Raw genomic sequence first — 26,246 nt, 5'->3', positions numbered from 1 at the left:
GAGTCCTAGAGGAGCTGTTCTCAGGATTTATATCAACAGTTGGATCCTAGCAGAATAAGGAATGGACTACAGTGGAGGCTACGATGGCTGCCCATGACCCCCTTCAGGAATCAAGGACTAACTCCCACAATTCCTGGGAGTATTGACTGCAGAAAGCCCTCAGCTGCCAGCCTCCTACAGGCTTGCCTCAGTTGCACAGAGCCCCTTGCCCAAGGATACACGTTCTTCCCAGAGCACCCCACATCCAATGATTGATTGACTTTGGGTATAAAGGCCCGATAGCCTTGCCACAACAACAAAAAAGCCAAACCCATTGCAGTCGGGTCAATTCCAACTCATGGTGACCCCACGTGTTACAGAGTAAAACTGCTCCATAGTGTTTTCTTGGCTGTAATCTTAATGAAAGCAGATTGCCAGGTCTTTCTCTCATGGCACTCGTAGGAGGGTTTGAACTGCCAACCTTTAGGTTAGTAGTCAAGTGCAAATTGTTTGTGCCACCAAGGGACCTACTTGGGGCAACTCTGAGGCTCATCCGAGCTTCAAAACTCTTCAAGGTATAGGCTGAGTCCTCCACTGAGACTCACTGTAGCTCACCTTCTGCCCAATCCTGCTTTCTTCACTTCATTCCACAGGCGTTAATCCTGTTTGCCAGTCTTCATTGTAATCTGTTTTCCAGAGAACCCAATCTGCAACATGGGCATTAGCCCTAGTAGCTTCCAGCCTGGTGAAGAAAGTTCCCCATCACATGCCATGGAAGCAGTGCTAACAAAGCACTCAAGCTGTGCTGGGGTAGCAGCAGGGCCAGCTTTTGCGGGCCTGGTCCTTAGAAAATCTGGGGAGCCCTCTCTAAGAAAAAGAATACTACAAAATTACAAACATATGAAAAAGAACATTTATTTTAATGAGAAAAAAATATACCTTACAAATTTTTAATAACTTGACAAACTATGCAAACATCACAAAACGCCAAAAAACTAATTTTTATTAAGTAATTGCCTGAATCAGTTCTATAACTCTTTTCCCTACATTTTTTTTTTCTTCTTTTGGCTGTATTCTCTTTCTTCCTCTTTTCATATGACAATCATTTTGTAATATAATTTTCTACAGAGAAAACAGAAAGGCAATTATATCTTACCTCTAGACTGGTTTACCAAATTTAAAAAAAAAAATTTTTTTTTTTAGAAAAATTCTCTTAACTTCAAAAGTCATTACAGCTAATATCATGAAAAATTTTAGGATTGTTGTTAAATTTGGGAAAACCTCTGTCAAGCTTGTTCCATCTGAGAGCTGTAAGATTTCAGGACATTTCAAATTTTCTTGTGACGTAACTAATTTAAATATTCTTTGAATGGATAACACTCATTAACCAGTTTGTCATCGATGTCTTCATAATGGCACCCTATTTTTGTCAATGTTAGTATTTTTTCATTCCTCTTCGTTAATTGGATTACCAAGTAATCCAAAAGCTTTCATCTAAAATTTTTACCTCTTCCTCCTGGTGAATAACTGCTTCTGGTGTGATCTGAAAAACGTTTTGTTGCTATTGTTGCCATTTTCTTCTTGATGTAAGAATTACTTCTACTGATTTTATACAGAAGTATGAAAAATAATTTAATTGTATGGTGCAGTTATAATGGCATTTCAAACCCACTAGCTGTTCCACAGGAGAAAGACGTGGCAGTCTGCTTCCGTAAAGATTTAGCACTTTGGAAATCCTTTGGGGTAGTTTTACCCTGTCCTATAAGGTTGCTATGAGTCAGAATCAACTTGACAGCAGCGGGTTTGTGGTTTTGTTTGGTTTGCACTTACAACTGGACATGCTACATTATTACCTATATTCCTAACAGGTTAGAACGTCCATCTTGACTTCCATCGTGACTATGCATCCGTGAAAACCCGATCCTCATTTTACAATTTTCCTTGTCTGATGATTGGGAGACTCTTCCACAAACTAGTTTCTGGCTCCATGCATCGAACAACTTTCTCTCCTCTACAGCACATGTGCTTCTGTTGAAGAGTACCCAAGACACTGTCCTATCTTTCACAATGCCCAGCAGTCAGCACAGTGGGAAGTAGGAATGTTCCTGGGAGCCCCTGCTAGCAATAATTTAACAAAAGTGACTGTAAGGCACAGGGCCCCAGGCTGTGGAAAATTCCACTGCATCAGGCAGCTTTGCATCAGAATCCTATTTAGTTCCCTTGGCCTGCCCCATTACTTTGCATTAGAGTTCTAGTCCTTTGTTTGGCCTGCCCTGTAAAAATCCTGGTGATGCATGAAGTTATATGTAAACTCCATTGCACCTGCATAGTATGATTAAGAATGTTGTTGATGTAACTTGTATGAACTCTCTACTTGTAAACCTCTTAAAAATAACCTTTCCTCTCACCCTCACTGAGCTGTCTTGGCAGCAGCAGCTCTGACTGCCTCCTTTCCTTGCGCAAGGAAATAAAGGTGCCTTTTCTGCCCTCCTACCTCCATCTCTCATTTATCGGCCAACATGAGTCATGCCTAGCAGAACCTGGGGTCTGGGTCCAAATGTCTCCTTAACTCACTTTCCCTGAGCAGGATTCCAAAAAGGCCCATGGCTAGGCCATCACCACCAAACATAAGAAGAATTTAGAGTGCAAATTAAAAAGAAAAAGTCTGTCTAAGTGAACTCATTGCTAGGGCCCCTCCTAGGACCTTGGAAAATGTCTGTGCAAGTGAGGGGCCTTGGAGCTTAATCATCAGTAGCTTCTAGGTAAATCCACCTATGGGAGCCAAGAGAATGAGCATCTACATGAGATTAAAATGGGGGGGGGGAGGGGGCGGTTAGTCAATCCAAAGCTGGACCTGAAGTTTTAATGCACTTTCCAGAACCTCTTTTCTATTCCTAAATATAAATGTTTTCACCACTGTGACAACTGCCAAGGGCTTTTTGTTTGTTTATTTTATCCAACTAAGAAAAAAAAAATAGGTTCCATCAAATACTCTTGTAATTAGGAACAGTTGGTGAAACACAGGCACTGGAAGAGAAGCTGACTCTCCATCCTCATCCAAAAAGAGAGTAATGCAGACCAAGGGTTTGGCCCTTTAGCTGCTGGTCTGAGTGGGAATTAGAAATATCTGGACATTCTTGCCACAATTTAAAATTCAAGGGCTTTAGACCAAGGCATGGATGCTTGCTGCTTCAGTTTTCCCCATCTGCAGATTGATGATACTTAGTAGTCAGCGACTCTAGAATGAATGGCACTATTGAACTGCAAAATATTAGTATTATTGCTTTTCCTTTCTGATCTCATGAGGCAAGATAAATTTATGATATTGTAATTGTTTCCATGGCAGCAAATCATATTGTCCCAAACAAGGGACTCCATGACTTCATGGCTGGATTAAGAAAAAGGACAAATCAGGTCGGGAGTGAGAATTTTGCTCATGCATAAATATCTTCAATGATAGCAAGGGGAATAGAGCAAATTGCAGACAGGCAAAATTGCTTTTGGTTTAAATGTTCTTTTTACAAGTTCATCCCAGTCCAAAAACCCTTCCCCAGGCATGTAATTTGTGTAACGATGCCTCCTTGCTTGAATTCACAGAAGGCTAATAGTGAAGCTCATCTATTTCAGGAAAGCTTCAGAAATGCTAATGCTAATTGTTTTGCAGCAAATATCTGAATTTCTGCTTAAGCAGTTTTGTTTTGTTTTCCCAGTTTGGCTGCTTTTGATTCCCCTCAAGGTTTTATCTCCACAAATCTATTGCAAATAAACCAATTTCCAGATAAAGACTAGGCTTTTGTCATCTGAAAATCTATCAAGAGCTCTCGCCTCACTGGAGGCATCTGCTTTGCCTTTCTTAGGTTCCCATTGACTTGATTCTCATACTGCCAGGGTCAGTCAATAGTCTCTGTCTGTTACATGTGAAGAAAGCAAGATTTCTTATTTTGAAGCCATTTAAATTCACCTCAGTTTGATCTAACCATATACAGTGAAACCTGTGAGATTTATGATACTTAGTAGTCAGCGACTACTAGGGACTGCCTTGATTTTCTGGGTCTTGCAAGTTTTCTACCTTTGACAGGTACAGTCTTACCACTTTTCCATCACTCTCTATTAGTGGAAAATATTTGAGTTTTCCTTCTTTGAAAGGGTTTCTGCCTTACACAGGTTCCAGCTTTTGTAGGTCTCACTGCACAACAAACAGTGACTTGGGATTTTTAAACCCCAGGTCTCTCTCGCTCTCCTCCTCTCCGTTCCCACTTTTTCTTTGCATACAAATATTTCCAGTACACTGTACCCATGATCTCCTCCCCTCTTTCTTTTAACCTCAAATTCCCAGAATTTGTTAGTTCCCACTGATTCATAAACTTGCCACCGAACTTACCCAGGAACATTAACTGGCTTCAGCTTTCTGTACGCTGCAGAGATTCTTGTCAAGGTCTCTCGGTGATCTTTCTCCATTCCTATTCTAAAGACTCCACCTTGCTGAATCCTATACAACTAACTACTCCTTCACGTGGCTCTGTTCACAAGTGCACACAGATAGCACACTGGGTGTTCAGTGGCGTGCTGAACAACATGCAGTGGGAAAAGCAAGGGGAGGGGATAAGATGTGGTCCATGTTCCCAAAGAGTTTATAACTCATGAGAGAACCAAGATTAATTGTGCCTGAAACAACAACAAACTGTTAACAACAATACAAATAAAGTTTAGACATTCCATGTAGATCCCCAGAGTTTGGCAACAAGAAAGGTCAGTGAGGGCAGAATATGAACATTTATACTTCAAAGCACTTAGTATAGTGCTTTGCATGTGTTAAGCATGAAATAAATATTTTCCTATTGAATGAATTCTGAAAGAAGAAACTGTAGGACTAGGTGCTGACTGGGAAACAAGATGAAAAAAAGAGACGAATCAAAAGAACTGCAAAGGTTTCAGGCTTAGCTGAGTGGGAGGAAAATAGTGACATTGGCAGGGATAGTGACTCTTGAGTGTGGAAGGTGGTTTGGGAGTTTTAGGTAACAGTAAGTATCTAAGCAGTCCCTCCATGGTGCAAATGGTTAACGTGCCCTGCTTTTCACAGAAAGGTTGGCAGTTTCAGTCTACTCAGAATCAACTCAGAAGAAAGGCCTGGCGATCTACTTCTGAAAACTCAGCCATTGAAAACACTATGAAGCACAACTCTACTCTGACACACGTGGGGACTCAATGAGTCAGACTCTATGGCAACTGGGTGGTGCTAACATTTTAAAATATTGCAACAAAAGGCAATGACTGCTTAGTTGAGTTCGTCTTTCATATGCAAATGAGTTCTATGACTTCATGAAAGGGGTTTTTTAAAGGACTATAGATCTTTCTGAGGAAACCCTGGTGGCGCAGTGGTTAAGTGCTACGGCTGCTAACCAAAGGGCCGGCAGTTCAAATCCATCAGGCGCTCCTTGGAAACTCTATGGGGCAGTTCTACTCTGTCCTGTCGGGTCGCTATGTGTCGGAATTGACTCAACGGCACTGGGTTTGGGTTTTTTTGGTTTTATAGTTCTTTCTGTAGGGTAGTTTATGATATCCAAGGGACATGATATAAACAACATGAAAAGATGTAGATAAAGGAGCCACTTACGGAAAGCACAGAGCAGAGAGAAAAGGGGAGGGATATTATGCCGATCAAAATGACTGGAGTTAGGGACAGCCAGATGTCAAAGGCTAAAGAGGAGTGGGAAAAAGAAAGCACAGATCCTGAATGATAAGTTGCACACACATGGACCTAATCCAAACAAGGGGGACATGGTAGCTGCCTTCTGGGTGCCTGTGATGGTTAAAGTTATGTGTCAATTTGGCTAGACCATGATTCTCAGTGGTTTGGCAGATTTTATGTAATCATCCTCCATTTTGTGATCTGAAGTGAGCAGTCAATAAGTTGAAAGGGAAATTTCCTTGGGGGTGTGGCCTGCATCCAATATATATAGATGTTCTGACAAAGCTCTCTCTCTCTGGATGCTGACCTCTGGTTCTTGGGACGTGAGCCAGCAGCCTGCCATCTGACCCAGACAGTCATAAATTTAGAGTGCACATCAACACTCCATTATTAAATGGAAGTGGTATGTACGAGATCGGATCCAATAAGGACCACAAGCATCCATCCCTTGCTCTGTCTGGTCACAGAAGTCCTGAAGGCACAAGTAAGTTATATGAGAAAGTGGCCCAAATGCCCATAGTCTTCTGTCATATTAACTTACTTCTCCCAGTCTGCACCTATGGCCTCATGGGGAGTTCCTTATGATCAGTTGACTGAGGAAGAGAAAACTTATGCCTAGTTTACAGATGGTTCTGCTCAATATGCAGGCACCACTCGAAAGCAGAGAGCAGCAGTGCTGAAGCCCTTTTCTGGGACCTCCCTGAAGGACAATGGTGAAGTGAAACCCTCCCAATAGGCAGAACTTCTAGCACTGCATCTGGTTGTTCATTTTGCTTAGAAAGAGATGGCCAGATGTGCGATTATATACTGATTCGTGGGCTGTGGCCAGTGGTTTGGCTGGATGGTCAGGGACTTGGAGGGAACATGATTGGATAATTGGTGACTAGGAGGTATGGGGAAGAGGTATATGGATAGACCTCTCTGTATGGGCCAAAGAAGTGAAGATATTTGTGTCTCACGTGAATGCTCACCAAAAGGTGACCTCAGCAGAGGATGATTTTATCAATCAGGTGGTAGGATGACGTATTCTATGGATACCATTCAGCCTCTTTCCCCAGCCACACCTGTCATTGTCCAGTAAGCTCATGAATGAAGTGGCCAGGGTGGCAAGGATGGAGGTTATGCATGGGCCAGCAACACTGACTTTCACTTGCCAAGGCCAACTTGGCTACAACCACTGCTGAGTACCCAATCTGCCAGCAGCAGAGAACAATTCTGTGTCCCCAATATGGCACCATTCCTAGAGACAGTCACCTAGCAACCTGATGGCAGGTTGATTACATTGGACCACTTCCATCATGGGTAGGGCAGCATTTTGTTCTTACTAGAATAGACAATTACTCTAAATACAGATTTGCCTTCTCTGCACACAGTGCTTCTGCCAAAACTACCACCTGTGGACTTACAGAATACCTTATCCACCACCACTGCCTCTAATCAAGGAACACACTTCACAAAAAGCGAAGTGTGGCAAAGGGCCCATGCTCATGGAATTCACTGGTTTTACCATCCCATCGCCCTGAAGCAACTGGCTTGATAGATGATAGGGTAGCCTTCTAAAGATACAATTACGGCACCAACTAGGTGGCAGTACCTTGCAGGGTGGGGGCAATGTTCTCCAGGAGGCTGTATATGCTCTAAACCAGCATCCAATACATGGTGTTCTTTCTCCCATAGCCGGGATTCTTGTGTCCAGGAATCAAGGGGTGGAAATGGGAGTGGAATCACTCACTTGTCTTAGTTATCTCGTGCAGCTTTATTACAGAAATACCACAAGTGGATGGCTTTAACAAAAAGAAATTCATTTTCTTACAGTTTAGTAGGCTAGAAGTCCAAATTCAGAGCATCAGCTCCAGGGGAAGACTTTCTCTCTCTGTGTTGGCTCTGGAGGAAGGTCCTTGTCATCAATCTTCCCTGGTCAAGGAGCTTCTCAGCACAGGGACCTTGGCTCCAAAGGACATGCTATTCTCCTGGCTCTTGTTTCTTGGTAGTATGAGGTCCCCTGTCTCTTTGCTCACTTCTCACTTGTCTTGTGATTTAAGACACAACCTAATCTTGTGGATTGAGTCCCACTTCATTAATATAACTGCCACTAATCCCACCTCCTTAACATCATAGAGATTGGATTTGTAACACATAGGAAAATCACATCAGATGACAAAATGGTGGACAATCACACAATACTGGGAATCATGTCCTAGTATTTTGACATGCATTTTGGGGGGACACAATTTAATCCATAATACTGACTATTATCCTTACTGACCTACTCACAAAATTTTTGCTTCCTGTACCCACAACTCTATGCTCTGAAGGTCTAGAGGTCTTAGCTCCAAAGGGAGGAATGGTCCCAACTGGAGACATATCACTGATTCCATTGAACTGGAAGCTGAGAACGCCACCTGGCCACTTGGTGCTCCTTATGCCTCTGGATCAACAGGCGAAGAAGGGAGTTACCATACTGGCTAGTGTGACTGATCCTGATTACCAAGAGGAAATCGGGTTGATATCACATAATGTTTGAAATTCAGGAGATCCCTTAGGATGTCTCTTAGCACTACCATGGCCTGTGATTAAAGACATTGGAAAACTATAGCAACCCAATTCCAACATGACTATTAATGGCCCAGAACCCTCAGGAATGAAGATGTGGGTCATCCTACCAAGCAAAGAACCATAACCAGCTGGGGTGCTTGCTGGAGGCAAATGAAATATGGAATGGGTGGTGGAAGAAGGTAGTTCTAAATATCAGCGAGGACCACAGGACCAGTTGCAGAAATGAGGACTGTAATTGTTTAATTTCCTCCTTGTTTTGTTATACATGTATGGGTACATATATGTGTGTGTGTGTATACATACATACATATATACATATATGTATTGTAATTATCTTTGTTTTCTTCACTCTCTTATTCCATTACTTATTATAAAATATAAGATGTAAACAGGGCTAGTGTTTTTTGGTTGTATGTGTGTTAGTTGTATCATGTTAGGTGTAAGTATGACTTTATAATTGTCTTTATTTAGGGATTAGGTATGGCTTAAAGAGACGTGCACAAGTGCCAAGTTGACATGGGGTAGACTATAATGGTTATGGTTATGTATCAACTTGCTAGGCCATGATTCTCACTGGTCTGGCAGATATTATGTAATCATCCTCTATTTTGGAACCTGATGCAAGCAGCCAATCAGATGAAAGGGCAGTTTCCCTGAGGGTGTGGTCTGCACCCAATATATATATAGATGTTCTGGCAAAGGATCTGCTCTCTCTGGATCCTGCATCAGGCTCATCATTCTCTCACCTCCAGTTCTTGGGATGTGAGCTGGCAGCCTGCTCTCTGACCTGTAGATTTTGGATTCATCAGCCCTATAACCAAGTGAGTCAGGAGAAGCCTCTGGCCTGACATCTGATCCATGGATTTGGGACTTGCTAGACTTCACGACTGCATGAGCCATTTCCTTGAAATAAATTTCTCTCTCGTTGTATATATACATACCCAGTGCCGTCGAGTATCTATGTATATATATATATATGTACACATATATATGTATGTATATATACACATATAGAAAACCTTGTGGCGTAGTGGTTAAGTGCTACAGCTGCTAACTAAAAGGTCGGCAGTTCGAATCCACCAGGCGCTCCTTGGAAACTCTATGGGGCAGTTCTACTCTGTCCTCTAGGGCCACTATGAGTCGGAATTGACTCAACGGCAGTGGGTCAGTGGGTTATATACATATAAACAAACAAAAAAAATGCCATCGAGTCAATTCTGACTCATAGTACCCAATAGGACAGAGTAGAACTGCCCCATGGGATTTTCGAGGAGTAGCTGGTGGATTTGAACTGCCAACCTTTGGGTTAACAGCCAAGCTCTTAACCACTATGCCACCAGGCCTGCTATATATATATATACACACGTATGTATATTCCAGGAAGAAGGGCAGGCCTAAACATTCAAGGTGAAGTGCATGATTGATGAATGGAAACCCTGCTATGCAGAGGCTGGGTTGCTAAAGAAGGGGAACAGCTGGAATCAGAAGTGGCAGGTCTTTCTCCAGTAGGAAGACTGCTTCCAAGGCACACTCCTCACTTGATTCACTACTTACCTTCAAAAATAGCTGGCCCTTCCTCAGTTTCTTCCCCACACTCCCCTATGCCCAGCTCCTCACTGACTGAGCCACCATTTTGCCTGTACCATGACAGAGAACTGCTGAGTGATGTGCAGTTCATTTCTAGTCTTCATTAATCCAGTTCATTAGCCAATCCTGTTAACTTTTTAGTCTCTTGATATTAAACCTTTTATACATGTTTATCTCTTTTACTGCCACAGCATGAGGAAAAAACTGGTCTTTTTCTATGGGAACCTTCTTCCTCATCAGACTTCTTTCCTCTAAATCTACCTATCTTCTCACACTAACTTCACTACCTCAGCCAGAATTGTCTTCTCCTATTTTTGTTGAACCACCATTTTCATTTTACTTATCTCTCTTGGGCTAGAATTCTAACAGATTTTCACATCACTAAAGATAAAGCCCAATGCATTGATTCTTTGTATCAAGGACTAGGAAGCTCTGCTTATCTTCTTCCTTGTGTTACTATCCCTTGACCTTCTGTACTTGGCCCACTAGTCGTCCCAAACCTGTTCCCAAGCTGGACCACAAGCTCAGTCATGTCATCTGAGAAAACTTCCTGAATTGATCCAACAAGGTCCACAAGCCTCCCTTGCTCTACCTGGTCGTAGAATTCCTATCAATGCCTTCTGTGTTTGCTACTATGTTTATGTGCTCACCCTTGCTGTCACCCCCCACCCCCCACCCCCAGCATGTGTATGTGATATTAAGGGAACACATTGTTAAGTATGGTGTGAGCGTGTGGCTATGGTTTGTCAGCTCTAAGGATGGCACACGCAGTGCTCTGTCATTTATTGGCTTTTGCAAATAGAACTGGGATTGCGTCTTTGTGATTTTCTAGGCGCAATATGGGGCCCACGTAGGGACTTAACAGCTTTTCAGTGGAGGGCTTAATGCTGGATCCTTGAGGATGGGACACTGTCTCATTCTCCTTTGTATCTCCAGAACTGTATTTAATGGTGCCCAGTAGGTGTTCATCACTTATTGAATGGAATAAAAAATCAGAACAAGCCTAATAAAAATTGGACAAAGGGCATTCACATGTAATCCATTTCTTAGCTCTAGTATGTAAATTTTCATAACATTTAGAGAATGTCTCTGTAAGTTTGTGCATAGGTTGGGCAGGTGGGCTAGGCCCTTAGAGTTGAGGTTTTGATCAAATGCTTAGGTCCTTGCTCTAATAATGCAGAAGGAGCAAGCACTGAAGAAACTGGAAAGCCCAAATACAATTATGTAGACCTCAGAGCTTTAAAACAACAACAAAACATGCAGTAGCAGGCCAAGCCCAGTGGTTACAGCAAATATATACTGTGCATCTATCAGACTTAAATTGGTTGAAGTTAACAGGAAAATGTATTCCTTCCCCAACCCCCAAATCCCTATTCCCACCATGAAACAGCAAAGTCATGAGCCAGGAACTGTGATTTTAGCCTGTCTCCAAAGAATTTCCCCCTGGCTCCTCTCAGAGCTTGGAAGTCACCCCTCTGGCTCCATTCTTGAGTGGGAATGAACGCCCTCATCCTGTGAGCTAACTTGGCCTGAATACCACCCCTGAGACTCAGAGTCTTGGCTTCAGAAAAGTGGGAGAGGCAGAAGACAGAAACAGAGACCGAGGCGAGGGTGAGAACCCTCTGAAGCTGATTACCACTTCATGGAAGTACCAGGGTCAGGGGAAGGAAGTCTTCAAGCAGAAATGGACAGCTGCCCACCCTCTCAAGAGGCAGTCAATGATGAAGGGTGTGGAGGAGCCCCTGACCTTCTCCATGGCTCCCCAGGGAACGTTGCCTGTCTCCGTTTCTGAATTCCCCTCTCCCTCCTCTTGACCACAGTCTTCTCTCCTGCGTGCACAAAACCCCCACAGTCAGTGAAGCTGATTGTTATCCTAGGTGAATTCTCTGGTTTAGCTGTAAAGGCAAGCAAGAGGGTTTTAAAAAACAATCTCAGTCACGAGTTTGGATGAAATCTCCTGGAGGGGGGAAAAAAAAAAGGCAGTTTCAAATAGAGGAATATTCAAATAAAATGAAATTTTCAGCTGTCAGTTCTGAGCTTCTCTACCAGGGAAAACTGTGAGAAAATGTCTGTTTCTCCTTTGTTGGGCATTTGATAAGATTTCCTATCTCTGCTCTTTTCATTGTGCCCTTAACCAAACGCAAACCCTGAAACACACGCTAGATGTCGCTGTTCATTACAACCAAACCTCACCTCCTCACTTCCTGGGGAAGTCCTCACGTCTTCACTGCAGAGAGCAGCCTGCAGGTGTTGGGGGAAGGAAAATCTGTTTGGTCACACCCAAGCCAGGTACAGCCAAGGTGCATTTCCTACAAGTATGTTGCCCCTCATCCCACAGATAGAAGTATGGAAGAGGAAAAAAAAGTCATCAAAAGTGCTTCAAATTAATTAGACGTTTTTTAAGTACTACGTAATTTGTGACCTTAAAACTCTTCCCTGATCCTTATGCCTTTCTCTCCCCACTCGCCCCCACCCAGCCGTATTACTTCTTTCTAGGTGATGCACCAAGCAATTCAAGGAATGCACAATAAGAAGGACTTGAATGAAAGCCAAGGCTTAACTACAGACAATACCTGCAGCTAGCCACTACCACTGGGTTTGTATCCTTCCCAGCTGGTTCTTTGCCCAGAATATAAAACAGCTAAGAAATAAAATGACAAGACAACAGAGCTGATAACAGTGTAAGCAATTACAGCCTCTCCTGATGTTGAGATTTCTAAAGATGCTACTCAAAGAGCAGTATTCTAATCGGAGGCCAATATTAATGACCCAGAGCTCTGCCTGGCTGGCTCCGGTTATTCTCCTCCTGATTATGTTCATCTGTCCCCTCTTCACGCTTTACCTTTGAGACCTGCAGTTTATGCAAACACAGACCGATTCTAAAGCTGGAGTCGACATCAAAGTCAGTGATATTATCCTTTCAAGGCAAGTCACGTAGTATTTATTTATTGTTTGCTGCATTCCCACTTCAGTCCTCTACTCCAGATACAAAGTGAAATCTAGATGGTGACACAGTATCATCCCAAAGAGAGAAACTGGTGCAAAATGACATCTAAGTCAATATTAAGATCATGGCTCCTTCTCTAGTCTTGGGGAAATTCCTAAAAGATAAAAAAAAAGATAGAGCCCCAAATAACTAGCATAGTCTGGAAAACGTTTCTTGGTGGAGAGCCGGGCTTCGACTGTTGTCCGTGTAGGCAATGAGCAGAGGCTGGAAACACACCCGGCAGGGAAGCAGCAGGGCCTGGGCAGGCAGTAGACATGAGCACGGCTTATGCGTGGAAGCTGGCCTGGCTGCAGCTAAGAACTTATTACATGAGACAGAGTTCTGACTCCAGGCTGAGGTGCTGTCACTGAGTTCGAAAGAAGAAGGGAGCCATCAAGGATGCTAGAGCAAGAATGACATGATTATGTGCTATTCGAGGAGAAGTCTGGCTGCACCCTTCTGAGGTTCTGGTTCATCCACTGAGGTGCAATGACTTACTTAATATGGCCCTTCTAGCCATAGTCTTTGTAACTTCCACACAATGATTGGGTGGGACTGTATAAATAAGGTGCTTGTAGCCCACCAACAGGATGGAAGAGCTTGCTAATAATGCCAATAAGGTATATGGAGCCCTGTGGGGGTGGGACCATGCAAGTAAGATAAATGGAACCCTAACTAGGGGATTGGCCAGTTTTGCCATCCTGCTAGGCTTAAAATGAGCCAATCCCAGAGAAGAAGGGGACCTCACTACCACCAAGAAGAAGAGCCAGGAGTGGAGCAAGTCCTTTGGACAACCGCTGGTCCCTGCCCTGAGAACCTCCTAGACCCAGAAGACAGAGAGAGAGAGAGAGCTGTACCACTGGAGACAGCACAAGACAGCAAGAAGCAGTGGCAGAGAAACAGCAGCAACAGAACCAGAAGACTGGCGTGATATGATGCAATTGGCTTCCCAGCCCACGGAGCAAGGCGGCTACAGTGCGTGTGCCAACCCACAAAGTGAGAGAGCTCAGTGCCTTCAGACTGAGGCTTACTGGCAGAATCGGGTGCCTCTGTGTATTTTTTGGTGGAGCTAAAGAGCTTTGTAACGCTTGCTTGAGTAGGGCAGGGGCCCAGGGGCCAAGGGCCAGAAAGAGGCCTGCCTGCAGGCACAATTGAGAAGAAGCTGTCCCGACCAAAGAACTGAGTTGTTCCTGACCCTGGACTGTAATCTGTTACTTCCCTAATAAACCCCATAATTGTGAGTTCTGTGTGGTCATTTAACGAATTATCAAGTCCAACAGAGAAGTAGAGAGTGCTGTGGGAGGAACCTCTGCCTCCTAGGAATCAACCTTGGGCTGTTGATCTTCATTCTCCCTCCACTTGTGAAGTTAGAGAAGGTCAGGCACCTCCGCCAAGCCATTTTTTACAGCCATTTAATAGCTGTGTGACCCTGAGCTAATTACTTAATTTCTCTGTGCCTCAGTTCTCTTGTCTATATCTATTTCATAGGACTGTATGAGGGTTAAGCGAGTTATTATCTGTAAAGAATTTTGAATAGTGCTGGGCACAAAGAAGGGACTCCATAAGTGTTATATTTATTATTCAACGAGATGGCTTGGAGAGGAGAGAGACTGGGTAGAGGGGAACAGTCAAAAGAAAGGTTCCTCACCACTGTTGATTGGTATGGCCTTAGAGCTCCTCTAGGACAAGCCCTTTACATTACAGAAAAGGAAAGAGATGAAAAGTAAGGTTGAGTGCCCAGTGGCAAGAGAGCCCTTGAAATGACATCTGACTTTTCCCACCACACTTAAATTCTTTTTTTTTATGACACTTTAAAAAAAAAAAAAAAAGGTTTTTTTTTTTTTATGACACTTTTGAGGGGGGGAGCAGTGGTGGTTCAGTGGTAGAATCCTTGCCTTCCATGCGGGAGACCTGGGTTCGATTCCCAGCCAGTGCACCCCATGGGCAGCCACCACCAGTCTGTCAGTGGCGGCTCACGTGTTGCTATGCTGCTAAGCAGGTTTCAGCAGAGCCTCCAGACTAAGACAGATTAGGAAGAAAGGCCTTGAGCTCTGCTTCCAAAAAATCAGCCAATGAAAACTCTATGGATTGCAAGATCTGATCCCCAACTGATCATGGGGATGGCCCAGGACTGCACAGCATTTTATTCTGTTGTGCATGGTGTGACCATGAGTCCAGGGCTAAGTTGGCAGCACCTAACAATGACAATGACAACATTTTTTAAATGTCCTCATGGGATATGATCTGGACATCTTTAAAACCACCTTGACACCCTGTCATTGCTCTTGTCTCAATTAATCCACAAAAGTTGTCAGTTCTGAGGATCAAAGTATTAGTTGGTGTGACCAAGATGCAGTTTGCCTTCCAAAATTCTCTTTTGGAGCAAATGAGCCCCAGGTTCTCCTCAATGCTTGGGGATCCCTTGCTTTGCTGTCAAGATCATGGTTCTTAAAGGCCTGTTCCCGCCTCCCCCTCTTCCTAGATATGTGGGGGGAACAGATTAGAGTAGAAGACTAGCGACTACTGGACCTTCTCTCCTACCAGGACAACTCTCAGGACTTCCACAGAGGACTCGAGAATGCAGGCAGGCTTACTCGCCCCAGACGCTATTCTTACTGAGCCCTGCTTATCTTTGTATAACTTTGATTATTCTGTGCCTGGCAGCAGGTATAATGCTAACTGCTTCCCAGCCCCCATGGCAGCAGGTGCTGCAGGAATAGGTGGATAAATGGACAGAAAATGGACCGAACCTACACAGTCCCCTAAAGGTTTTCTCAGGACCTCAGAAATGGAAGACCCAGCATCACCGGCTGGAAAATCAATATGGCCTCTTCGCATAGTGTTTGAAGCCGAGGTTCATTTCCAATTTCCTAAGCTGTCCTTTCTCCAACAGCAGGATCTGTTAATATCAGCTTTACGTAAAACCAGAGGGCCTGTATCTCTATTGTAGCATCAGCTAATGTGATTTCTGCCATCCGCCACCCCTAGACAGCGCACTAGGCATTCATCTCTGACTAAGTGCACGGCCCCTTTCTGTATGGTCTGGTTTCTGATGACTCACATCAAATTTCCTGTTTGGTTTCCTTTATAGATGCATGGCTCCTGATGTTGTTAACCATCTTGCTGCGGTGCATCTGGCCCAAGAATGCGCATCACAGTCGTCCCTTTAGCAGCTGCACTTCCCTACCAAGGCCACTCCAGACAGAAGACAATGTCTCGCTTTTTAAACATTTGATTGTTTCTTCTTCCTCATGCTTTCTTCTGATTTTGAGAATCAGCTTAGCTAGTTACTTAATTTTTCTGTGCTTCTGTTTCCTCGGTTGTAAGATAAAAATAATATAATATATCTCATAGACTAAGGAAGCCTGGTAGTGCAATGGTTAAGCACTCAGCGGCTAACTGAAAGGTCGGTGGTTTGAATCCACCAGCCACTCCACAGGAGAAAGATTTGGAAGTCTGCTTCTGTAAAGATTACAGCCTTGGAAATTCCATGGGGCAGTTCTGCTTTGTCCTATAGGGTTGCTGGGTTGAGTTGTTTTTTTTTTTTTTTTGGCTTTATCTCACAGGATGGAGTCTCTGGGTGGTGCAAGCAGTTAACACACTCAGCTGCTAACGGAAAGGTTGAAAGTTTAAGTCTATCCAGGGGTGCCTTAAAAGAAAGGCCTTGTAATCTGCTTCTGAGAAATCAGCTGTTTGAAAACGCTGCGGAGCACAGTTCTCCTCTGACACACACAAGCTTGCCAATATCTGGAGTCGACTCAATTCTCAGCTGATTAGGAAAAAAAAAGTTTTCCTTTAAGATAAACAGTAGTGAGTTTTCATAACCCCAGGGTCCTAGATACATCTTACGTGGTATCGTGTCCAATAAGCAAAAGAAAAACTGCAGGAAGTCCTGACACATACTACAACATGGATGAAACTTGAAAACATTATGCTGAGTGAAATATATCAGTCACAAAAGGACAAATACGGTACGATCCCACTTATATGAAATATCTAGCATAGACAAGTGTATAGAGACCAAATTTATTAGCGGTTACTGGAGGCAGGCAGGAGGGAGAAGGAAAGAAGGACTCATAGCTTAGGGTCACTGAGCTTCTGTTAAGGAAAACGGATAATGCTGATGGCTGAACAACATGAGAAGCATAAGTATGGTCCCTGAATTCTACATGTGAAGAATGTTGAAATGGCAAGTGATTTGTTATTTATTGACTACAAAAAAAAAAAGTTTTCAACACTTAAAAAAAAAAAAAGAAGGAAAAACTACAGGATTCATCATTAAGGCCTCCCCTAGGCAGACACATCCATCTTCCTAGCGGGGAAGCCTTAATGAAATCTCAGCAGGAAGCCTGGCCTCAGCCATTTGGAGGAAGTCAGAGCTTCTGGGTTTGCCCAGTGTAAGAAAGAAAAGATGCTTAACCACACACAGAAGGCAGACTTGGTGTAGACCAGTGGTTTTCAAACTGTGCTTCCCAGAAATGCCTCAGGTTAGAGAACAAGTGGAGGACAGGAAAAAACAGCCTCCGGGGCCTCCTTCCTTCCTTCGTTCAAGCAGAGCAGCTCTGAGTTTATACGTTTTACACAAGTTTTCTTTGGAAGAAGGGCTTCTATGGCCCCAAAACCTGCAAACCCACTGGTGTACTACAAGGGTACTGCCTTGGGAGGCAGGGTTCTGGGTCAGAGCCCAGCTCCATGGACTTTGCCAAGACCCAGAGCTTCTCTGGGTCCACAGCCACATCTGAAAATGAGAGGCTTAGGCTCAGAGATGGAGAAGGCCCTTCCACTTTTACAATCTTCTCTTAAATGTTATTTGTAACCATCAATTCAGAGTCAGACAGACATAGGACTGAATTCAGCTCTGCCATTTATAGCTCTTTTACCTAGGGCCGAACCCTCCTCCTTCCTGTATTTCACCTTCCTCACCTATAAAACCTGGTAATGCTAATGAGCTTGCAAGGTGGTTGTGAGGATTAACAAAAAATATACAGAATTTTTCTTGGCCCAAAGTACTTATTCAGTAAAAGGTAGCCATTACCTACCATAATTTTTATGCATGTACATTTTATCTTGACCATCCAGGTTCCAGGTATTTAACTTATGGAGATACTAGTGAAAGTTCACCAAGATGTTCGTACAAGGATGTTCACAGAAGCAAAATTCATAACACCAAAAATTGGGAACCAATAGAATGTGTCCATCAATTGGAAACCAAATACATAAATTATGAAGTATAACTCTCCATACATTTGAATTTTATAACCATGGATAGGTTTGTTTATTAATTTATTTTATCAGAAGAGCTTATCCTTTGTTTGTTTGCCTTTTTGTTCTTCATTCTTTTCTATAGTAAAGGTTAGTTCAATAAATGTTAATTTTTATGCAAGTATTTTATACATATTTGTTACATATTTTTTTTTTATGATGAGGCTGGGAAACCCTGGTGGCGTAGTGGTTAAGAGCTACGGCTGCTAAGCGAAAAGGTTGGCAGTTCAAGTCCACCAGGTGCTCCTTGGGAACTCCATGGGGCAGTTCTATTCTGTCCTATAGGGTCACTATGAGTCAGAATCAACTCGACGGCAATAGGTTTTTTTGTATTATGAGGTTGATAGTGAAGGTGATAATGAGTCACTTTCAGAATCTCTAAAAATCCCAAAATGTTTTTCAGGCTGGCTATCAGCAAGGATGTGCCTTCCAACCTGGGTAGCTCATCTTCCAGCATAGCTCCCAGCATCACAGCACATGTCTGTCAGTTTGTCGTATTGTGGGGGTTTGTGTGTTGCTGTGATGCTGGAAGCTATGCCACCGGTATTCAGATACCACCAGCAGGGTCACTCATGGAGGACAGGTTTCAGCTGAGCTTCCAAACTAAGACAGACTAGGAAGAAGGACCCGGCAGTCTACTTCTGAAAAGCATTAGCCAGAGAAAACCTTATGAATAGCAGCGGAACATTGTCTGATATAGTGCTGGAAGATGAGCCTCACAGGTTGCAAGACACTCAAAAGATGACTGGGAAAGAGCTGCCTCCTCAAAGTAGAGTCAACCCTAATGATGTGGATGGAGTAAAGCTTTCGGGGCCTTCATTTGCTGATGTGGCACGACTCAAAATGAGAAGAAACAGCTGCAAACATCCGTTAATAATTGGAACCCGGAAGGTACAAAGCATGAGTCTAGGAAAACTGGAAATCGTCAAAAATGAAATACAACGCATAAACATCGATATCCTAGTCATTAGTGAGCTGAAATGGACTGGTATTGGCCATTCTGAATCAATCATATAGTCTACTATGCTGGGAATGACAACTTGAAGAGGAATGGTGTTGCATTCATCGTCAAAAAGAACGTTTCAAGATCTATCCTGAAGTACAATGCTGTCAGTGACAGGATAATATCCATATGCCTACAAAGATGACCAGTTAATACGACTATTATTCAAATTTACACACCAACCACTAGAGCCAAAGATGAAGAAATAGAAGATTTTTATCAACTACTGCAGTCTGAAATTGAGTCTAACATGCAATCAAAATGCATTGATAATTGCTGGCAATTGGAATGCAAAAGTTGGAAACAAAGAAGGATCAGTAGTTGGAAAATATGGCCTTGGTGATAGAAACAATGCCAGGGATCGAATGATAGAATTTTGTAAGACCAACGACTTCTTCATTGCAAATACCTTCTTTCACCAACATAAATGGCGGCTATACACATGGACCTTGCGAGATGGAACACACAGAAACCAAATTGACTACATCTGTGGAAAGAGATGGTGGAAAAGCTCAATACCATCAGTCAGAACAAGGCCGGGGGCCCACTGTGGAATAGACCATCAATTGCTCATATGCAAGTTCAAGCCGAAACTGAAGAAAATCAGAGCAAGTCCACGAGAGCCAAAATAGGACCTTGAGTATAAAAAAATTTTTTTTTTTCTGAGTATATCCTACCTGAATTTAGAGACCATCTGAACAATAGATTTGAGGCATATAACACTAGTGACCGAAGACCAGACGAGTTGTGGAAATGACATTAAGGACATCATACACGAAGGAAGCAAGAGGTCATTAAAAAGACAGAAAAGAAAGAAAAGACTAAGATGGATGTCAGAGGAGACTCTGAAACTTGCTCTCGAATGTCCAGGAGCTAAAGCAAAAGGAAGAATTGATGAAGTAAAAGAATTGAACAGAAGATTTCAAAGGGTGGCTCAAGAAGACAAAGTAAAGTATTATAATGACATGTGCAAAGACCTGGAGATGGAAAACCAAAAGGGAAGAACATGCTCAGCATTTCTCAAGCTGAATGAACTGAATAAAAATTCAAGCCCCGAGTTGCAATAGTGAAGGATTCTATGGGGAAAATATTAAAAGATGCAGGGAACATCAAAAGAAGATGGAAGGAATACACAGAGTCATTATACCAAAAAGAATTAGTCAATGTTCAACCATTTCAAGAGGCGGCATATGGTCAGGAATCGATGGTACTGAAGGAAGAAGTCCAAGCTGCTCTGAAGGCATTGGTGAAAAACAAGGCCCCAGGAATTGATGGAATATCAATTGAGATGTTTCAACAAACAGATGCAGCGCTGGAGGTGCTCACTCGTCTATGCCAAGAAATATGGAAGACAGCTTCCTGGCCAACTGACTGGAAAAGATCAGTATTTTTGCCTATTCCCAAGAAAGGCTATCCAACCAAATGTGGAAATTATAGAACAATATCATTAATATCACAAGCAAGCAAAATTCTGCTGAAGATCATTCAAAAATGGCTGCAGCAGTGTATCAACAGGGAACTGCCAGAAATTCAGGCTGGTTTCAGAAGAGGGCATGGAACCAGGGATATCATTACTGATATCAGATGGATCCTGGCTGAAAGTAGAGAATACCAGAAGGATGTTTACCTGTGTTTTATTGACTATGCAAAGGCATTTGACTGTGTGGATCATAACAAACTATGGATAACACTGCGAAGAATGGGAATTCCAGAACACTTAATTGTGCTCATGAGGAACCTGTACATAGATCAAGAGGCAGTTGTTTGGACAGAACAAGGGTGTGCTTATTGGTTTAAAGTCAGGAAAGGTGTGCATCAGGGTTGTATTGTTTCACTATACTTATTTGATCTTTACACTGAACAAATAATACGAGAACCTGGACTATATGAAGAAGAAAGGGGCATCAGGATTGGAGGAAGACTCAGTAACAACCTGCGTTATGCAGATGACACAACCTTGCTTGCTGAAAGTGAAGAGGACTTGAAACACTTACTAATGAAGATCAAAGACCACAGCCTTCAGTATGGATTACACCTCAACATAAAGAAAACAAAAATCCTCACAACTGGGCCAGTGAGCAACATCATGATAAACGGAGAAAAGATTGAAGTTGTCAAAGATTTCATTTTACTTGGATCCACAATCAGCACTCATGGAAACAGCAGTCTAGAAACCAAAAGACGCATTGCATAGGGCAAATCTGCTGCAAAGGACCTCTTCAAAGTGTTGAAGAGCAAAGATGTCACCCCGAAGACTAAGGTGCACCTGACTCAAGCCATGGTATTTTCAATCACATCATATGCATGTGAAAGCTGGACAATGAATAAGGAAGATAAAAGAAGAGTTGACACCTTTGAATTGTGGTGTTGGCAAAGAATATTGAATATACCATGGACTGCCAAAAGAACGAACAAATCTGTCTTGGAAGAAGTGCGGCCAGAATGCTCCTTAGAGGCAAGGATGGCGAGACTGCGTCTTACATACTTTGGGCATGTTGTCAGGAGGGATGAGTCCCTGGAGAAGGACATCATGCTTGGCAGAGTACAGGGTCAGCAGAAAAGAGGAAGACCCTCAACAAGGTGGCTTGACACAGTGGTTGCAAAAATGAGCTCAAGCATAACAGCGATTGTAAGGATGGCACAGGATGGGGCAGTGTTTTGTTCTGTTGTGCGTAGGGTCGCTATGAGTCGGAACCGACTCCATGGCACCTAACAACAACATCAGCAAGGATTGGGCTCTTCAGAAGGATTTTCTCTGGCCAGTCTTTTTTTCTGACCACGTCTGCTCTATGTGATGAATTGCTTGGTCCTCCTTGGGATCTTCTCCAAGTGATGACCCTTGTTTTTATTTTTCTCTGTTTTACAGTAGTATAAAACTAGGGGAGAGGAGAGTTTACAGTTCTCACCAGGTCTCAAAACACTTAGCTGAATGCTCAGCTGAACGTTACCAGGGTACCCTAAGGACATAAACCTGACTTCTTGGCCTTCAGTATAGGTTTCTCAGCAGTTGGGTTTGAGAGTGAATAGGCTCTGTATCCTTGAGTATATAATCTGTTCCATTTACAGAAAAAGGGGTTACTCTCCTTATACATATATGATCTCTGGGTGGAGCAAACCTACAGGTTGGTGGTTCATACCTATCCAGTGGTGCCACAAAAGAAAGGCCTGGCAATCTGCTTCCATAAAGATTACAGCCGAGAAAACCTTATAGAGAAGTTCTACTCTGCAATACATGAGGTTGCCATGGGTCAGAATTGACTCAAGTGCCACAGGTTTATGGGTTTTTGGTCCTTATACATAAAGTTCACACCCTTAAGGTGTCTCTGTTTTGTTCTTAATGTTTCTCTTCCCAACTACCTTTAAAATAAAATATTTATGTGGCTAGTGACTACCATATTGAACACTGCAGCCATAGAAAATTTACTCCTCCTTGCAAGGCCTCAGTTTTCATGTTGTTAAATGAGAAAGTTGGATTCCTAAAACTCTCTTCAGCTGTAACATTCTCTGATTCTCACAGGTATAGGGAGGGAGACTGCAGAACTTTGGAGTGTTTTGCCTTCCAACCCGGCCCTCCCACCAGCCAGCCATGTTCCCCCGTTGCCATAGAGTCTATTCTGAATCACAGCAACTCTGACTCACCGAGTAAAATTGCTCCATAGGGTTTTCAATGGCTGATTTTTCCGAAGTAGATTACCAGGTCTTTCTTCCAAAAGACCTCTGGGTGGATTTGAACCAATCTTTTGGTTAGTAGGTAAGCTCTTAACCATTTGTGCCACCAGGGACTCCTACCATGTTAGGCTTAAGGTGTTGGTTTATCACTATCTTCCTAGTTATTTCCTTTCCCCTACTCTTCTTTCAAGAAAAACAAATAGAAACAAAACACTAACTTTCCATCAGCCTTCCTACTTGATACTGTCAGGGTCACGTAGGACTGGGTGGAGACAGGGAACATATTTTCACTGGTGGCTCAAAGGAAGGGAATTTTTAGAACAGTTTTCCTGGGGATTTATGCCCCAGGACTCAGGGAAACCGAAAGTTTTAACAGAGGCATTGAATGCAAATCTTTACCCTGCTGAGATTCCAAATGGTCTCCATTTCCCATCCTCCTTCCTGAACCTGAGGGCTCCCGGGATCTCAGTTTAACTAGAACACAGCTTGTTTCCCGGTATGCTGTTCTCCTCAGATCCCAACTCCTTCGCATTTTGGGTCTCACATATTCTTTACTTCCTATGTACCTTTTCTTCCCCCATAGCCCAGAACCCATTGGGCCTTGTTGTGACTCATAGCAACCTTAGTAGGGTGAGTAGAACTGCGCCATAGGGTTTCCTAGGCTGTAATCTTTATGGGAGCAGATCTTCAAGTCTTTTCTCCCTCTGAGTGGCTGTTGGGTTCAAACCGCCAACCTCTCAGCAGAAGAGTGCTTAACCATTGTGCAACCAGGGCCCCTTTATAGGCCCTTTCTCTCTTTTCATTTTCCGGTCAGCTCACAGGCATTCTTCCACTTGGCATTAACCTACTTCCCAAGATATCTTCTCTTCCTGGTGGCCGCTCAGATATCTGAGGTCAGAGTACAGAAGGACTTTACTCCTATGAAGAGCGGACGCCCAGATGCCAACCTTCCACGCACACTGTAGAGAAAAGTAACTAGGATCCTGGGCTAAGAAGAGCCCCACAATGACATCATGATTACTGCCTGCTCAAGGGCCCCAAGATGTCTTGGGTGTGCTCTTGGGCAGCCATTACTTTCCTCCCACTCTCTGCCACTCTCTACACTCAAGGTTCCCCGGCCCCTGCAAGAGCCTCCTGGTGCTGGCTGTCCTGCAGCTCCTCTGATTACTTCATTGCATGCCTCTGAATCACAACCTAGAGGTGGAGTCCTCCCCCATCAGTGTTAAGAAGACCTTAATTAACCTAGAGTAAAAAAAAATTTTTTTTAAGAGGCAGTTGTACCTACTCAGTGGCTTAGAGCTGCGAATGGAGCCACTTTGTCTCTGAGTAAAGTTTCTATTTTATTATAGCTGAGGAAACCTTGGTGATGTAGTGGTTAACAGCTATGGCTGTTAACCAAAAGGCCAGCAGTTCGAATCCATCAGGCACTCCTTGGAAACCTCTGTGGGGCAGTTCCACTCTGTCCTATCGGTTGCTATGAGTTGGAATCAACTCAGTGGCAGTGGGTTTGGTTTTTGGTTTTTCCCTTTGGAAGCTGGCACAAGTCCTCTGTACCAGGGTATATTACAGAATGCTGGCTGCCCAAAATACCATGAAAACAATCTGTTGGTAAATCGACACTGACTTTACTGCTTACAGAAAGGGCTTCCGCAGAGTCTTAGTAGTATCTCAGAGCCGGGAGGGCACAGGAGTATAGTTATTGAGATTTTGAAATTTGGTTTAAGGCAGTTTTTCAGTGTGGGGCACAGTTAGGATAGAGCAAGGATCATGATATAATAGTTTAGGATTGGTGGACACAAGGCAAGGGTTTTGAGACAAAGGGTTCAAAGAGTCTTAGGGTATAAACCATCATTTGATGCTCTTTATTAAAGGGTTGATGGGTTTTTCGGGAAATTCTTGGAACAGTTATGACGTTATCTGCAACTTTTATCTTCCAGTGCAAAAGTGTCCTGGAATAATAATGTTATGTTGATGAAGACAATGGAATAGTAAAGCTACCTGTAGACAGTAAACTGTATAAAGGTTTGATTCTCAATAGTAACAAGACCCAGTAGTGTTATCCTTAATTACATGCCTGTATTCCAATCCCTGCTGGTGTAGTGGTTAAGTGCTAACCAAAGGTTGGCAGTTCAAATCCACCAGGTGATCCTTGGAAACTCTATGGGGCAGTTCTACCCTGTCCTATAGAGTTGCTGTGAGTCAGAATCAACTTGATGGTAATGGGCTTGGTTTTTGGTTTTTAATCCAATCCCAGAGAGCCCTGGTGATGCAGTGGTTAAAGCACTTGGCTGCTCACCAAAAAGTCAGTGGTTCGAACCCACCAGCCACTTCGCGGGAGAAAGATGTTGCAGGCTACTTCCATAAAGATTACAACCCTGACCCTATGAGTTGTAATGGACTCGACAGCAGTGTTTTTTTTTTTTTTTTAATACCCTAATTCCGTACAGCCAGCCCCACCTTTCCATGCAGCATCTGCAGACCTAGAAGATTCCACCCATCATCCTGCTTCACAGTGGCTTCTTTCCCATCCAGTTCACTGTGTGGGAGGTGAAAGTTTCCTATCTTCATCCACAGCTCAGCCAGCCTCTCTACTGCAGCTCAGCCAGACCTCATGCAAACAGAATTCCTTCCAACCTGCTGGACAGGCCCTGACATGCCTGAATTCACACACAATAGGTGTGCAGTCTTGGCCCTTGCTCTAAGACTTGGGCAGACACTTGAAGATTGTGAGTAAGAAGGAGATCATAAAATTTGGGCACTTTTTAAAGTGTTACCAAGTCAAAAGCTTCCACAGGAAAAAAATTCATGGGAATTAGTGTCATTACTAAAGTAAATGTGGCAGAGATGGCTAGATGCCCACCAAAATGTATACTCCCCTTTTCACAGTACAGAGTTATCTCTGAAAAATGTGAAAATCAGCTGCTCAGCCAGGGACCGCATTTCCCAGCTTTGCATTCATCTTACTGCAGTCCTGTGGCCAATTCTCACCAATGGAATTCGAGCAGAAATAATGTCGGACTTTCTAGGTAAGGGCTTTTAAGAAGTGTGTGCACCTTCTTCATATCCTTTCTTTTTCTGCCAATTGATGCAGATAATGATAAGGCTTAGGGGATATCAGGCAAGATGGGAGAAGCCTGGGTCTCAGGATCACCAAATGGGGGAAAGTGACCTGCCATTCAGGAAATGAGGAAGAAATAAACTTCTATTATGTTAACCAGATTGGAAGTTTTAGTCCACCCAGAGGTGCCTTGGGAGAAAGTCCTGGTCATCTATTTCTGAAAAGTCAGCCATTGAAAGCCCCATGGAGCATAGTTCTATTCTGTGCCATGGGGTCACCATGAGTCAGAACTGACTTAACAGCAACTGGTATTACGTTAACCATGAAAAATGTTTGGTCTATTTGTTACAAAATCTAATAAAGGAAGTAAAATAATAATACTCGCATACAGAGTCAGAAGAAATTGTTTTGAATTTGAAAAACTACACCCCAGTGAAAAACACTAGGTTTGGGCTTT

General features: G+C 43.2%; 1 non-coding gene across 1 annotated transcript; it reads left to right on the top strand.

Moving 5' to 3' along the window:
- Nucleotides 1-14,662: 14,662 nt before the first annotated feature.
- TRNAG-UCC (transfer RNA glycine (anticodon UCC)) lies at nucleotides 14,663-14,733 on the top strand. The gene has a single exon. It is a non-coding gene; the product is annotated as a tRNA-Gly (tRNA).
- The last annotated feature ends 11,513 nt before the right edge of the window (nucleotides 14,734-26,246 follow it).

The sequence above is a fragment of the Loxodonta africana genome, chromosome 1 (assembly GCF_030014295.1).
Source record: "Loxodonta africana isolate mLoxAfr1 chromosome 1, mLoxAfr1.hap2, whole genome shotgun sequence".
NCBI lineage: Eukaryota > Metazoa > Chordata > Mammalia > Proboscidea > Elephantidae > Loxodonta > Loxodonta africana.
This window is presented reverse-complemented; position numbering and strand designations above follow the sequence as displayed.